At 40.3% G+C, this 16,889-nt stretch overlaps 1 protein-coding gene across 7 annotated transcripts in view; it reads right to left on the bottom strand.

The window, feature by feature from the left end:
* The window catches only part of sdk2 (sidekick cell adhesion molecule 2), a 412,574-nt gene that overhangs the window by 132,979 nt on the left and 262,706 nt on the right, over window positions 1–16,889 (bottom strand). The gene's annotated exons all lie outside the window — the stretch shown is intronic.

The raw sequence follows: 16,889 nt of genomic DNA, 5'->3' as shown, positions 1-16,889 counted from the left end.
ACTATCAAAGGATGGACTGGTGAGCACCTCTGGTTCAAGATTTTGGATGGAGGGGTCAAGAATTACCTCAGGCATTCTTCTTCTCAGTTTTTTGAAAACCAGTGTTATTTGACTAGCAAATACAGCCCTTCTCTGGGCAATAATAGCTGCCATTTTATCCCCCCCCCCATCCCAAACCTTTGGAGATAGATATGGAGAATTGTTCTTGGGGAACTTTGTAGACCTGGGAAGCTATTGGCTTAGAGAACTGCACCATCAATACGAATCCTTCTTTTACTCTCTCATTGTTCTAATGGCTTATCCCAGTTTTGGGGTGTCCAAAATGCCATGGAATTTTGCTCCCATAAATTGTTTTAATTAAAGTTGTTTGAAACAGATGGCCATGCTGACTACAACAATCTTGCAGTACAAGCAATTTTGTGATCAGTACATATAAGTGTGCCATTTACAAAGTCTCCAACCATGGCGTTCCATAAGACAAACACACAAACATCATTGATGTCATTTGTGCTGCAGTGGTTGTTTTTTAAAATGTGTGAATTTAATTAGGCAGCTCTGGAAAGATAAGAAATGCTGAGCAATGGCTCTGCGTTCACCTTCCATACACAGCTCATGCTTTTATAAGCCAGTAATACACACAATCGATAGACAAATAACTAGAGAGACAAGCTGAACAAAGACAGTAATTCCTCATGAACAGCATGAGGAGGGTGGTACGCATTCAAAAATATTTGCGTAATAGGAAGTCTGGATCAATAAAAGAGCTATTAAAACTGGCTGACACCGAGGGCCTATTCCTATGACCGTTTCAGTGGATGGCAGACACTGTTTCCAGGCAATCTGTGATTGCTTTCCTGCCACAGTTATTATCATGCATTAAAACAGTTGTGTGAGTACTGAGAGTTGATGCAGAAGTCAGCACAAATCAGATTTTATCATCCTTTTGACAAACTACTGCACTTTGAATGGCTGAAATGCAATGCCACAACACATTAACAAGCTGAGTTATACCGTACATATTAGCATCAGGCAGCTCTCCCCATTTTGAAACTATATTTCCCAGCATTCCTGTCCATGCTTGTCATGTTGGCTGGAATTGATGGGTGTTGAAATTCAAAGCATTTGGAGAAAGCTGTCTTGTGTTATGCATTTTCCAGGCTGCAGAAGGTTTGCACATGGAGTGCATATAACAGCTTCCAAAGTAAATATAGGAAGTTGCTTATGTTGCATCCCACTGTGGAATACTTGCGTGGGTATGTGGGAAATACGGTTGGGAAGATCATAGAATTGTAGAGTTGGAAGACATTTTGTGGGCCATCCAGTCCAACCCCCTGCTAAGAAACAGGAAAATTGCATTCAAAGCACCCCCACAGATGGCCATCCAGCCTCTGCTTAAAAGCCTCCAAAGAAAGAGCCTCCACCTCAGTCCAGGGCAGAGAATCCCACTGCTTAACAGTTCTCACAATTAGGAAGTTTTTCCTAATGTTCAGGTGGAATCTCCTTTCTTTCCTGTAGTTTGAAACCATTGTTCCACGTCCTAGCCACCGGGACAGCAGAAAACAAACCTGTTCCTTCCTTCCTATGACTTCCTCTCATGGCTAGCATGTCTCCTCTCAGACAGAATAGAGGGGAAGCATGACTTCCCTTGATCTAGACACTATACTACTATTTATGCAGGACAAAATCCCATCAGCTTTTTTAGCTGCTGCCCGACATTGTTGGCTCATGTTTCACTTGTTGTTCACGAGGACTCAAAAATCTTTTTCACACATACTGCTGTTGAGCAAGCCATCCCCCATTCTGTATTTTTGCATTTCATTTTTTCTGCCTAAATGGAGTATCTTGCATTTGTCCTTGTTGAACTTCATTTTATTAGTTTTTTTCTCCATTTCTCTAATCAGTTAAGATCGTTTTGAATTCTGCTCCTTCTTCTGGAGTATTTGCTATCCCTCCCAATTTGATGTCATCTGCAAACTTGATGATCGTGCCTTCTAGCCCTTCATCTACGTCATTAATGGGAGAGAGCCTTCTCTGTTGTGGGACAAGGGTAGTGTGATGCTGTCCTCTTGGAGACACAAGTATCTTCAGCACTGGCAGCTTAATGTCACAGAATTAAAACATGACCTTTTATTAAAGCCTTTAAGTACCAAATTGTGTCATCCCAATATCAACACTTTTAAATTGTTCTCAACTGTTTGTTTAAAATGGACTTCCTTTAGAAACATAGAGCATTAGAGTTGGAGGAAACCACATGGTCTATCTAGTCCACCTCCCTGCCATGCAGGAAAAGCACAAGCACAGTACCCCTGACTGATGGCCATCCAGCCTCTGTTTAAAAGCCTCCAAGGAAGGAGCTTTAAGTCACCTAATTGCTTAATATATTTTTATTTCACTTTCACTTTTTTTACCACACTATAACCCATTTATCCGTCTGGAATATATTCTTCTTATAGATAACTATATTTTGACTATCCTTGGGTCGGAAATAAACCATAGACCCACTACAGACCCACAAGGAAAATCCAACAAATGCTACGGTCAGCGAAGGACAGGAGGGATCCTCTCACCTATGCAGGAGTCTACTGTATACCATGCAGCTGTGGACAAGTCTACATAGAGGTCACCAAATGCAGCGCCCAAACACGAGTCAAAGAACATGAGAGGCACTGCAGACTAACTCAGCCAGAGAAATCAGCCATAGCAGAGCACTTGATGAACCAACCTGGAGTGGACACAGTATATTATTTGAGAACACAGAAATGCTTGACCACTCCAACAATCATCATGTCAGACTACACAGAGAAGCCATTGAAATCTACAAGCATGTCGACAATTTCAACAGAAAGAGGAAACCATGAAAATGAACAAAATCTGGCTACCAGTATTAAAAAAACTCTAAAATCAGAACAGTAAATAAAGAACAACACTCTGAAAACAGAGGAATTCCAGACATAAATCAATCAGGGGCAGCTAACACCTCTAAACAAAAGATTCCCCCAGGCAGGGAGAATCCAGGACATGAATCTGGCAAGGCCATTAATACTAATCAAGGTGATTAATTACAGCATTCACACTGGTCTCCAACAGACAAAAGTTCCTTTTCCCATCCTGGACCCTCCACAGATATATAAACCTTCCTTGCCTTGTTTTTTTCAATATACCTCACAACCTCTGAGGATGCCTGCCATAGATGTGGGTGAAACATCAGGAAAGGATGCTTCTGGAACATGGCCATACTGCCCGGAAAACACACAACAAAGCATAGAATTGCACTGCAGGACCTGGAGAGGCCCATAGCGCTTTTGGGGGAATTTTTTTTTGAACCATGGGTAAATGAAACCATGGATATCAAGTCTGCAGATGGGTGTTCATGTGCCATATAGTGTTTTAAATTGATCACATTGGTGTGATTGTATGCTGCCCTGAGATCCCCAGAGATCCAGATAGAGCAGGATATAAATATTAAACAAACAAGTTAAAAAAAAAGGAGATTTGGCAACATTACAACAGATCATGTGGGGTGGCATAAGACGTAAGCACAGTTGTACCAATAACTTCAGTAACATTGACATATTTTGCTTAGTAGATATTTGGGTTGTGTTTATCAGGATCTGCCTTAAATGTCTTTCATATGCCATAATACAGGCATTTCCCAACTCCTTGGAAGTATGATTTGCAATGGGAGACTAGCATTTTGAATCCAGTGGGATCCAGCCCTCTTTCATTAATGATTATTTCAGGCTTGCTATCAAACTCCTTGGCCCCTTGGGGTGCTGTGCTTCCTTTTCATTCTCAGTCTCTCTAGAGTGCTTCAGACAATATGATGAAATCTCCTTTGGCCTTTGAGGGGGGAATGAAGTGATTTCATCCTCTTCCGCCCGTCAGGTCCTCGATGTGAGACACCCCGGCAGGCCCAATTAATGGGCTTCTACACTTCACCATCAGAAGTTAAGGGGCCTTTAAAGGCAGGCAGCTTCCCCCCACCTCTTCCTCAACACCTGAACGCATGGAAATAGCCCTTAGAAAAGAAATGAATTATCCAGCATTGTGTAGTTCTTTCTCTCTATTTTTTTATTAGTAACCAAATAAAAAAGAAGAGACTTTGTTGTATGACAGCTGCTTACTTGCACGAGCCTTTGTCAGGCGAGGTTTAATTCTGTTTTCTCTCTGATCTGCTTCAGCGAAAGGATTGTTAACGATTCCTGACAAAAAGAATCACAGCAGCTCCTTCTACATGGAGAGAAATTAATTGGGGACAGGAAACATGTGCCAGACCCCTAATAGGTTACTGTGCCAGAATATGTTTGTGCATCTGTGGGGTGTTTTTCCACACACAGTTTCCTTTTTCCAGAAAGCTGAAAGACTCCAAAAATTGAAACTTTTGTGCTTCTCCCATACTTTTGCCTTTGAGGAAAGGGGGCTAGTTACACATCCATCCCCTGCTGAGTTTTTCTCAAGGAACTATTGCTCCACCACAATCTACAGTTTGATGGGAGAAGGGGAGGGAGGAAGAACCCTGGGCTTTACTGCTGGACCTACATAAATCTCCTACAAAAATCAGGTGCCAAGGAAGGAAAAAGTCTAAATGTATTTGACTGTCATGGGCTCAGAGAATGTTGCAAAACTCCAGCTGCTTACCCAAACCTCTTTGTGCTTTCTCTCTGCCCAGACATCCTGGAAATGGGGTATGAGTGTGGTGTGAATTGGCTGGGTAGATAGAGCTTTGCAACATTCTCCTCAACATTTGTTTTTTACACATGCTTTGCTAAGTCTGTTAGAAGAACCCAGAATCCTCTCTTCTTTCATAGAATCACAGAATTATAGAGTTTGAAAAGACCCAAAAGCCATCTAGCCCAATCTCCTGGAAGCAGGAACACACGATCAAAGTTCTCCTGACAGATGGCCATCCAGGCTCTACTTAAAAACCTCTGGAGAAGAAGACTCCACTACACTCTGAGGCAGCATATTACACTACTTAACAGCTCTTATCAGGAGGTTCATGTTTAGGTGGAATCTCTTTTCCTGTAATCTGAATCCATTGCTCCATTGTGTTCTAGTCTCTAGAGCAGAAGAAAACAAGCTTTCCCACTCCTCATTGTGAAAAACTAAAAAACATACCTAGTTCTCTCAGTTGTCCTTTGATTATTTTAGTTGTCCTTCCCTGGACACATTCTAGCTTGTCAATATCTTTCTTGAACTGTGGTATCTAGAACTTAACACAGCATTTTAGGTGAGGTTTGAACAAATGGAGTAGAGTAAGACTATTACTTTCTTTGCTAGGACTTCGTCACATTAAGGATGGGATTCGCTATGCATTGTGGCAAATCCGGGAGGGCTCAGTGGAGGGCATGGGCATGGAGGGCATCACTTGCATTGCCACTCAGCCATCCCACGGGGTAAAGTGTCCACTGCCTGGCTCCCCCCCCCCCCCATGTTGTTGCTGTGCTTTCACTTCATTTGTAGCAAAAAGCCCTGCTGGAAGTAGATTGACATTGTGGGATGGAAGCTGTTGGGCTGTGAGCCACAAATGAAGTGAATTTTGTGTCGGATGAAGCCCCTAGACACTAGATCACAATTCTGATTGTGGCATAGTCTCATCTTCTTGAGGAAAAACCCAGCTCCCCACTTCCCATCTCTCCCACTTTCACTATGTTATATGCAAATACTGATATTCCAAAAACCAAAAAACTGGTTAAAGTGCTGAGCTGCTGAACTTGCGGACCAAAAGGTGCCAGGTTTAAATCCCAGGAGCGGAATGAACTCCCACTGTTAGCCCCAGCTCCTGCTAACCTAGCAGTTCGAAAACATGCAAATGTGAGTAGATCAATAGGTACCGCTCTGGCGGGAAGGTAATGGTGCTCCATGCAGTCATGCTGGCCACATGACCTTGGAGGTGTCTACAGACAATGCTGGCTCTTTGGTTTAGAAATGGAGATGAGCACCAACCCCCAGAGTTGGCCATGACTGGACTTAACGTCAGGGGAAAACCTTTACCTTTACCTTAACCTACTAAGCATTTTGGACATGGGAGACTTGGAATTTGTCTACACATATAGTTCAAAGATCCATTCCATTTTCCCTCCACAAAAGCTGAGAAAAAATGACACTATTTCTTGAATAATGAATTAATTTAAGGGGATTTTTGAATGATGTCTGCCTTGAAATCTGAGTTAAGTGAATTCCAATGCTTGCACAGCAAATCCAGAGGCTTGCAAGGAGAAAATTACCCACCAAATCCAGTGAAATGCCTGCCATAAGGTCGCAACAAGCGAGTCTCAAGATGAAGAATTAACAGAGCTTAAGAAAGGCTTCACTATTCTTTCAAAACAATGGCTGCAATCCAGCACACTCACATGCTTAAAACCCGTTGGTTTTAATAATGGAAAATGCTGGATGTTCCCCATTGCTTTTCAAGTTTGCAAATTTGGATGTCAGCAATTTAACCATTATACTTATAATTACAAACAAAAACAAAAACCAACCCTTTAGATTTGTTTGTGCTGGAATTGGTAATACTGCTGGAGAGGGCAGATCGTAAGAAACCAAAAGCAATGGTTGTAGTATTTTTACTGATGGATGGTATAGCACAATGTATCTGCATTTCATATGCTGGATTACATGGTTCCTTCCTATTGGAGCTATGTGCAATGTCTGAACGAAGGCATTTAGTGCTCCAGGCATTCTCCCAGCTCTGGTTTTGGCAGACTATCTGAACATGAAAAAATGTAGAGGGACCCCTCAATGTTGTGTTATAGGCATATGTATCAGCATCAAGGACTGCCTGAATGGATTGTAAGTGTAGTTTCCATGACTCCAGATGGCTATTGGTATTACTTTTGCATGCTCATGTTTTCTCATTACTGCCACGAGTAGAGATGGAAATATTTTTAAAGGGTTGAAAGCATTTTTGGAGAGCCAAGAAGCCCCGATGAGAATCCTGGCTTGATGTGAATCTTCACACTTTGAGACTTATTCATGTAAAGTTTTTAGTAATATACTGCTTTCCACAGTAGCCCCTATAAAAAGAATATAGGGAGCTGGTACAGATTTATCAATAATGTGTTCCTTATCTGGGCAGGGAGTCGGGAGATATTGAAAGAGTTTTTCAAGTGAGTTGATTCTGTAAATATCAACATTCAGTTTAATTCTCATTTTTACTTTAATGAGATCCTCTTTTTTGGGACCATACTATTAGGTAAAACTATGCACTCTCTCCAAAGGAGGAGGAGGAGCAGGAGGAGTGAAATACTAGCAGTTCACATTCTAAATGTTTGAGAAATAATGTACCAGGTCTTCTGAATTAAAAGAAAATGTACCTGGGAGAAATACCTTTTAGATGACTCAAGGCCACTTAGCGATCTGCTACAGGACAGACACTTTCCAGGATCTCTCATTATCAGCAGTTTCAACAAGGCTACACAATAACATGAATTGTTTGTTTCATAAAACACGAAAAAAATCTAATTTCAGAATAAGCTGCTGTTTTACTTCTGATAATATAAACCCCCAAATTAGAGTAGTACTGTATTAGAAAATATTGGTGCATCTTGTGAGGCATACATGGGTGACATGTATTCATGTCATATTAATAAGAAGTGATTTCAGAACACATCAACATGCTCATCCTAGTATGTGGATATTTTATTTATTATAAATACACATTTAAGATAATAGAGTTTCTGAATTGTGGTGAAAAAACATATACCCCAAAATATTATTTAACTTGAAGCACTCCATATATCCTGCCTCGAGCTGCAGGGAGAGGTGGGTATATTATTATTAATTATTTATGCCTTCAGCTGTCCTTCCAAGCAAGTTCTATATAGGAAAAAACATCTAAAGCCTAATTATCTGCATAAGGAAACATCTTAGCATTCTGAAGAACGAAAAACCCAAGTGCCTCTTTGGTTGGTGATTTTATGCAACATGACCACTCTTTTAAGGATCTGTACTTTGGGGCATCTGCGGAATTTTTCTCTCTCAGAATGACTGGGTCCTGCTTAAAAAAAGAAATGGATTGGATAGTGGGGCTTGATATGTTATTTTCCCAAGGTGTTAATGTGGACTTACAGTACATCCATCTACTTTGAAAACTCAAGTTTTCACATATCCACTCTGCTATAGAAATGCTATGACAAGGATGTCCTTGGTACAATTCGAAAAAAATGGAATGTTCTGCCTCCTCTTTCTCAAACTGGAATCCTTTTTGGAATCCTTGCAGGTGGTTTTAAATTGTAACGTACATAATATTTTGAACAAGTTGAATATTCTTATCCAAAATTTTTGGGTGCAGAAATGTTTAGGATTTAGGAAAAAAATGGATGTTGAAATAAATGTATGTGAATAAATATACATAATTTTAAACATAGCATTTAATTAGCCTGAAGGTTTTTTTTGTGAGTCAGGAGAGACTTGAGAAACTGCAAGTCGCTTCCAGTGTGAGAGAATTAGCAGTCTGCAAGGATGTTGCTCAGGGGACACCCGGATGTTTTGATGTTTTACTGTCCTTGTGGGAGGCTTCTCTCATGTCCACCCATGAGGAGCTGGAGCTGATAGAGGGAGCTCATCCACACTCTCCCCAGATTCAAACCGGCAACCTTCAGGTCAACAACCCAACCTGCGGCACAAGGGTTTAACCTATTGTGTCACCAGGGGCTCCAGCCTGAAGGTAATTTTTGTTTAATCTAATTTTTTAGATTAAACAAAATCTGGTTATATTGAATCATCATAAAGCAAAGGTATTTTATCTCTGTCACTTATATGGATGATTTTGGATTTGGGAATATTAGGGATTTTGTAATTCTGGATGCTCAATCTGTACTTGTATACATTTAATTGGGTTAACATACATGTTTAAAAGTGTGATGTTTTGCAAATATTTGATGCAAGATATATGTACATAAAATTGATTTTGGGAATTGTAACTTTTCTGTTATAACTTTTGTTACTTATATTTTGTCTATTTTATGGCTTTTATGTTTTAACAGTCCCTGAAGAAGGCCATGAAATATTACTAGGTCGAAAGGCATTTTGGGTTAATTTAAAGAATAAAGTTCTCTTTCTCAACATCCTGTGACTTTGTCTCTTCTCAGCATCGCTCAATTAGTTATTACCAGTCAGCCTTACTTTCTTTTCTTTTTTTTAACTCCGCAGATAGCATTTTCTGCACAGGAAATTCTTATTGAGTCTGTGCAAAACACACCTGTAATTTTTTTTCAGAATAATTCCTGAATTGTGAATATGCTTTTAAATCAGTGTGGTCTTTTGAAGATATTCTTGCAGTGAGAAGGAAATTGCTAAAATCACATCTTGTTTCCTTTGAGAAGAAAAGCTCTAGAGTGAATGGCTCAAACCAGACAAAATTCTGGACCCAGATTGTGTTTCCAAATCTCTGAAGGTAGTTCAGCAGCAGTAAAAGTGGTGGTTCATTCATTGCTCACCATTGCTGCAGAGCCCTAAATGTGAGCTATTATCTATCCAGATTAAGTAATGGAAAGTGCAATCATATATATATATATATATATATATATATATATATATATATATATATATATATATATATACACATACACACACACACACACACACACACACACACACACACACACAATGATATGGGCAATGCGATGCCATACTTTTGGAATGGAATCTATCTGTATACAACTGGACTGAAAGGAAAAATGAACAAAAGCTGATTTAATATTGCACACAAGCCTATACCCCAATGACCAGTTTTGAAATGTCAGCTATAGTGGTATCTGCTGATAAGCTGCAATAGGACAATAACTATGTAAAAAGGGCAAAAAGCTCACCGCAGTGGCAGAAAATGGGATGGATTGTCTCATTTGCTACTCTAGTTCAGGGCATAACAATTTTGGAGACAAGAGATTAATTCAATGTTTAAAGAAATCTACAAATAGCCAGAAATGGTATTTGTCAATATGACTTCTTTATTTGATCTTGGTTTAATACTGTGGTTGTGTGCCCTTCCTCCCCCCTCTAAACAGGTCTAGACGCATATGGAGATTGGAAAGTCAGTGTATATTACTGTTACACAGGATGTCAGTATGCAAAGGGATCTTGAAGCATCTTTGGGACTATGAGCAAGTCTACATGGGCAAGAAAACCAGAGGGTGATCTGATGCCGGAGCAGTGGCCATAGCATCAATTGGCTGCAACAAGACAGTTTCTGGAATTGTGGGTTATTTTGTATTATCCAGTTTATTGAGATGTGCTGATGCAAATATCCATGTCCATATGGACCAGTGCTGGGCTGTTGGAAGGCAGGAAATGAGAACAAAGAGATAGGAAGCAAGAGTTCCCATGGGAACGATGTGGTTTCCTTTCCTGGGAGATTATTTGTTTACCTTCTGGTCAGTTGCTTTTCAGCATTTTTAAAAAGTGTTTTGTGTGAGTGGTGTCCTGAAAAGCACTCCACATTTTTCAGTCTTGGTTTTGAGCCCCACATGGGATATACTCTGACAAGCTGCAATGCATTACCTGGCTTATTCCAGATGTTTGGGTGAAATTTCTAAAATGTAGTTTCTCGCTTGATCTGCACTACAGCATGCATAGTGTGGGTTTTATGGAAACCCCATACACTGAACTCAGCTTCAAATTGAATTATAGTGTCTGTAGAAGCACTCTTAGTTTACTTCTGCAGATGTGTGGAATCTCAATGATATCACAAAGGTAGTACACAATCCAAAAAATAATAGCTAGGTCTTTTAATTTCACACAGGATAGTTGCACCTTTTCAGGAAGTTGTTTCCAAGACATTTTGAAACCTCTTTCCAACACACCCATCCCTGTGCATCAATGAACCTTTTCCCTCTCACCACTTCACACACTGGAATTCCCCCACAGAGGAGGATCATGGGGCAAAGGCAGCCAACACACCCACTTGCAAAATCACATAAAACTAGGAAAGCAGTGTTTCCTTCCCCATCAAGTCCTGAAATGCAGCCCAAGTGTTGTTAGAAGACAATACCTTTTGCTATCCTCAAGAGCTAAATTCCCCAAGAGGCCCACTATAGTCTCCACACTGGCAGGTAAAATATGACAAAAATATACAAGCTAAGCATCTCTTATCTGGAATTCTGAAATCTGAAACACCCCCAAAATTGTGTACTGAGATAGTGACATTTTTCTTTTCTAATAGTTCAAAGTCTGTTTCATGCACAAAATTATTTAAAGCATTATAGAAAATTACTTTCAGGCTGTGTAAAGGTAAAGGTTTTCCCCTGACATTAAGTCTAGTTGTGTCTGACTCTGGGAGTTGGTGTTCAACTCCATTTCTAAGCCGAACAGCCGGTGTTGTCCTTAGACACCTCCACGGTCATTTGGCTGGCATGACTGCATGGAGAGCCATTACCTTCCCGCCAGAGCTGTACCTATTGATACCACATGTTTTCGAATTGCTAGGATGGCAGAAGCTGGGGCAACAGTGGGAGCTCACCCTGCTCCCTGGATTCGAACTGTTGACCTTTCGGTCAGCAAGTTCAGCAGCTCAGAGGTTTAACCATGTAGGAAGCATAAATGAATTTCATGTTTAGACTTGGGTCCCATCTTTGAGATATCTTGTTATATATGCATATACAAATACAGGTACTGTATTTCAAAATTTGAACAAGACTCCAAAATCCAAAACATTTCTGGTGTTAAGCATTTCAGATAAGGGATACTCTACTTGTATTAGCGCAGTAACTTAGCTGAAGATTGCTGAATTCTGATCTCTCAATCTAAAAAACATGGAGCCATAGGGCTGTTTGGGGCTATAGTTCTCATAACTGCCAGTCAGTACAACCTCTGCTAGGTGCTTTAACAACAGACATGTTCCATTTGGGCAAGACTCCTCTCTTTTTAAGGGTAGACTCAAGAAAACGGAGAGAGAGAGAGATTCTAGTTATTTGGAACTTATGGACAGAAATAGATGGTACATAATATCTGATCTCAACATTCAAACTACTGAGCACCAACACAAATTTCAATCAGAATCTAGTTTTAGAAATCATGTGATCCAAAAATGTAACAAGCTATCAGACTTTTTTTGCTGTTAGTTTTGTAAACTTTCCTTGAATCCTGACATTGCCTCTGGGTGAGTACTGATTGATCCATTCTTCTGGAGTTTAGTGCTAAATTATTAGAGTGAACATAATCTAATGGATTCTGAAAGATTGTTCTCAGACAATGACAACTAATAAAATTAAAGGGCATTTGAAATCGTGGAACTAAACAAGGCTCTTTGATGTCCCACAACCTAGCTTGTTCACTTCAGCTTATTCGTATATTCTAAATATCCGCCAGTTTTTTGTGTTTCTTCCATGTGATTCAAATAAATTATAGTTAATAGACATCAACTTTTAAATTCAACCTGCAGACTAAAAAAGGAAACAAATCTAAAATTTCCCGACTTATATGAATATTTATGTATAGGTGTAGACATTTTAGTAAAAAAAAAAAACCCTGAAAAACTTGGGTCAACTTATCCATGGGTCAATGTAAATACTGTATCTTAACTTTTGTCCAAAAAAAAAAAAGGAGAAACCATCCACATCTCTTAGTAGAGCAGCAAAGGCAAGAGTTTAATCTGTCACTTGAGAATCTCCCCCCCCCCCCCAATACCCATTGACACCCACTTGTTTTTTCACGACAGAGCTGCTTCTGGCCTTTATGAAGGCCTGGGTGGGAACATGATGGTGGCAGCCAGGGACAACTGGGCTGCTGAAGCCACACGGGCCCTTTCCCCTCTCCATGAAATGACATTTGATTTATCAATGGGTCATTCCAAAATCCATAATCTTTGACCTCATCACATTTCCCCATCATAGAACGCTTTGCCGACGCAGCCAGCACGGAGCCTGCCGGATCTCATCACATGATGCACAGCTCCTTCTGGCAGGGCTCCATGCTGACTATGTTTGTGAAGTATTCTATGTTGGGGAACTCTAAACATGAGAGACTACTATGTTCAGATTGGAAATGCTGTGGACAGTGCAGGAGCAAGCTGCAAAGGTAAGCTTTCCAGCATGTGATGAGCAAGTGAGTAATGTGGGAGATGTGCATGATATGGGGCACTGGGTACTGGATTAGCCTTGCTGCCCATGATTTGCCTCTCTGCCTTATGGATTCCCTTGCTGCCCACCACATCATCATGTGATGAGGTCCCTTGGCCCCCAAACCTGCCCTTGGTCAATTTGTACATGGTTATATATGGCACTTTATTCTAGCCTTCATTTGTTATATTCAAGGGAAAAGAGAAACAAATGTACTGGTAAGTTTTTTCCTTACACACACAAACAGATGCTTCAAACAAAAGGCTGCCAAGCTGCTTTTACCAAAACCAATAAGAAGCTAGAGCAGGTTTGGTTGAAGCATCCTGGGCAGAGCCCCCCTTATTAACATGCTGTCTAATGACTAATTAATTCTAGTGGGGAACATGTATTTGAATAGTTATTGTGGGATAATGAAATGTCAAACGAGTACTAAGCCTTTGCTAAGTGTGTTCTTAAACAGCTTCAGGCACTGAATGCACACACATACAGAACACCTCCACATGCTAAGAGCTGGCACTGGCATCCTGTAGTGGGGTGGGGAGGGGGGAGCAGGATTCAATCAATATGTTCTTAACAATTCCCCTGTTATTTAATCAGGCATGCTAACAGTATTATTTAATCGAGATCTGAGCAGGCTGTTTCTCCCCCATCTACATTTCTCTTTCCCCTTCCTTCCTTCCTTCCTTCCTTCCTTCCTTCCTTCCTTCCTTCCTTCCTTCCTTCCTTCCTTCCTTCCTCTTTTGGACACAAGGGAGGATGACATTGTTCCTGCTGCCATGCCACCACAAACCCATATTTCCCTCTCCAGAATCACATTGGTCAGAGGAATTCCAAGCTCTTGCAAACTGCTAGCTCAATTGGCCCCACTAAGACAATAAGCCATTTAATAATGAATACATGTACATTAAAATCTGTTGGCTTTCTGTGGAATATGGAAAATAGGAAGCAAAAGAAAGAAAGAGGCTACAGCAACAATGTGAGGCTTACATTTCGATGCAGAGAAGCAACACTGTCAAGGTGAAGTGGCTAAGGGCTCACTCTTTATAGAGCTTCTTGCCCAGATATTACTACTCCCGGACTAGTGATATAATGACAGAATGGAACCTATTGCATTTTAATCATATGGAGGCCTAAAAAGGATACAGAGGCTCAATCCTTCTGAATAATTACCAAAATGATGAATTATTATGGCAAAGATTCTGTGTTATGAATAACAGGGATGTAATGCACCAACCCAGTAGAGAAGGAATTATTTTACAACAACCCAGGAATCCACACAGTTCAGCATTAGGGAAGAAAAGTCAAAAACAGCACACAGCTCATTACTGTGAAGCCTGTTCTGTTACTCAGTTCAAAGGACTGGACAAAGTACAAATGGCACAAACAGTCCAACACAGAGAGATTTGAGCATGATTTTATGCATATAATAAAAATGATCATGTACGCAACCCGGCAGTCAGATGCTTGCTTGTAACAAATCTCCATAAAAACTGCCTAATCTTCAAACTGCTGGGCTAAGTAAAGCAACACCCAATCAAATGAGTAAGTCTGATGCCAGTGAAGGACTCTTGGAGCTGGAATCATAATGCTTTGTGAAAAGCAATGCCAGCTGACAACTGTAAGAACTTAAGCTTACAGGATATGCTGGGGCTTGTCTGTTTATTGCTCCTCACCAGTTCTGGCCAAAAGAGAGAACTATGGGGAAACCAGACAAATTGGCAAGTAAGATTTAAAATCTATGACAGGGAACGCTGGACACGAGAGGCTACTATGTACAGATTGGAAATGCTGGGGACAGTGCAGGAGCAAGCTGGAAATGTATGCTTTCCGGTGAAATGAGCAATAACAAAAGTCCAGTTGAGGTTAGGGAAGGGCTAGGTTTTTTTCTAGCCTTCTGCTCACCAGTTGTTTGGGACTACTATTAGCTCACCCCAAGACTCTGGAAGCCTGTCATCCTTTATAAATTTCCATGTTAGAGTGGCTCATGAGAGTATTTGCTTCTATAGAATAACCTTTTCTTTGGATCACTTTGCCAAGCTGGACAGCAAATGCTAATTCAAAAAAGGAGTCAATGCAAAAGGAAAGGTGTTTGATGAGGAAGTAAGGAGAATCATATCGTTCAGTTGAAAGAGGTGAACAAAGTCCTTTGCTACCTTTCAGATACATGGTAAGTTCTTTGGAAATGTAGTATCACCCTGATTCAGCCTTTATTGTATTCAACTCTAATATTCTATAGTATGAGATAGCTCCAGGCAATAAGGTAAAAGAGCCCATGTGGGGTAGTGATTTGAATGGATTAGGATGACTCTGGGAAACCAGGGTTCAGATCCTCACATAGCGATGGAAACCCAGTGGGTGACCTTGGACAAGACATGTGCTCTCAGGGTCAGAGGAAGACAAAGGCAAACCTTCTCAAAATAAATCTTTCTAAGAAAATGCTCACTGTAGGTCTGAGCTGACTTGCAGCCCCACAAAAATAGCAACAATGAGGTTTAAAAGATTAAAATTGGAAGATGACCCAAGGTGAGGCCCATTTCTATGAAATCATATTGGCAGGGATGAAAAAAGAGATGAGAGCCTCTCCAGAAACATCCAGGATCAAGATCAGAAACAGAATTTCAGGAAACGTCCTGTCACCATATTTTACACATTTGCCCTCTCTATCCATGAATCCTGCATCAATTGATTCCATCATCCACATCTTCTTATATCCCCCCCCCCCCCCCCAAAAAAAGAAAGAAACAAAATCCAAAAGCAAACCTTGATTTTGTCATTTTATATAAGGGACACCATTTTGCTATGCCATTGTGTATCATGAGATTTGCACATCCATGGATTTTGGTTCTGACAAGGAGTCCTGGAGCCAAACCTTAGCATATATCAAGGCCTACTGGCTTGGAAGTATGAACTGCAAGGAGCATAAAGATCACATCACATATAATTTATGTACATTTTCTCAGTTCCACCACCATTACAAATATGTCTGGTGTGGATCCAGGAAGGAACCTACTCAGTGACTTCTATGAGATTGTGGAACTCTCTGTCAAGGTGCTGTAGAAATTAAGGAAGCTATATACCCCAATTCTCATGGAAATTAGGAAGCACGGAATGGAAGGGAGAAGGAAAAGCAAGACTAGTTTGGCATCAATAGGGCTGAAACAAAATGAATTAACATTTCCAATTCCCACAATGCTGCCATGCTGGCTTTGCAAAGAAATATACTAATTTTAACACTAGGGCATCTCTCCTAAACTGGGCTTTAAAAATGTTTCATATTGTCTCCATTTCCCATTAGTGATGATACAGTAGCTGTATTTTCTCCTTCATACCACTAAGCTCAGATACACTGTGGATTATTAAAATGCATTACAAAACTGTTTAGAGAGCATGAAATTGTTAAAATTCAAATTATAAGAAAAATGTCTACAGGATTATGACTGACATGTTCAAAACATGCACGACATATGTCAGAAAAGAATGGAAAATGTACATGTGTACACATGCACACAGATATGCATTAAAATACACAGTGGTCCCTGCCATTTTGACTTTTCTGGATTTGATTATTTATGGATTTGATTAAAATGTTTTCTCTAGGAATCTCCAGCTACTTCAGTGTGGCTATAATCAATGACCTTTGGCCATAGTGGAATACCTAGAGGTTTCTAATGAGAACATCTCTCTAGAAATCTCGAGCTCCTCAAGTGCAATTCTTTGGCCATTTTCCAATAGAAGTTGCCCATAGACTCATGACGGAAGACAGAAATTCTTAGAGCGGTGTCCTCTCTGGCAAAAAAATATATTCATGGAGTATTTTGTTATTAGTTCTTGAGC

This window comes from Anolis carolinensis, chromosome 2 (genome assembly GCF_035594765.1).
Source record: "Anolis carolinensis isolate JA03-04 chromosome 2, rAnoCar3.1.pri, whole genome shotgun sequence".
In the NCBI taxonomy this organism is placed as follows: Eukaryota; Metazoa; Chordata; class Lepidosauria; order Squamata; family Dactyloidae; genus Anolis; species Anolis carolinensis.
This window is presented reverse-complemented; position numbering and strand designations above follow the sequence as displayed.